The sequence below is a fragment of the Gavialis gangeticus genome, unplaced genomic scaffold (genome assembly GCF_001723915.1).
Source record: "Gavialis gangeticus isolate Ggan-Ray unplaced genomic scaffold, GavGan_comp1, whole genome shotgun sequence".
NCBI classification, from domain to species: domain Eukaryota; kingdom Metazoa; phylum Chordata; order Crocodylia; family Gavialidae; genus Gavialis; species Gavialis gangeticus.
Window position 1 is genome coordinate 1,321,782 of NW_017729015.1, and position 279 is coordinate 1,322,060.

Genomic DNA, 279 nt, shown 5'->3' on the forward strand with positions numbered 1-279 from the left:
GGCTGCAGCGCGTGCGCACAGTCCACAGCTCCCGCCGCGCCGGGGCCGGTGAGCGGGACCACGCGGATGGGGGGAGAGCGCGGGCGGGACCACGCGGACGCGGGGTGGGGGGAGCGCGTTCCGGACTGGACCACGCTCCCGGGGCGGGGGGAGCTCCCGCGTGTTTCTGGTCCCGTGTGTTTCTGCGAACTCCCCCTGTGCAACGCGCCCGACCCCACACCCGGTGTCCCCTTGCCAGCCTGCGCCTGACACACGGCGTGTTTCGTTTTCCAGGCCCGC

The 279-nt window shown here is 74.2% G+C and overlaps 1 protein-coding gene across 2 annotated transcripts in view; it reads left to right on the plus strand.

Annotated features, from left to right (window-relative positions):
• Positions 1-6: 6 nt before the first annotated feature.
• CTPS1 (CTP synthase 1) overlaps positions 7-279 on the plus strand; it is a 43,844-nt gene continuing 43,571 nt past the window's right edge. For both annotated transcript variants that reach the window (XM_019512119.1, XM_019512118.1), the window contains exon 1: positions 7-48. The gene's annotated coding sequence lies outside the window, so the exon portion shown is untranslated. The remainder of the gene's footprint in view (positions 49-279) is intronic.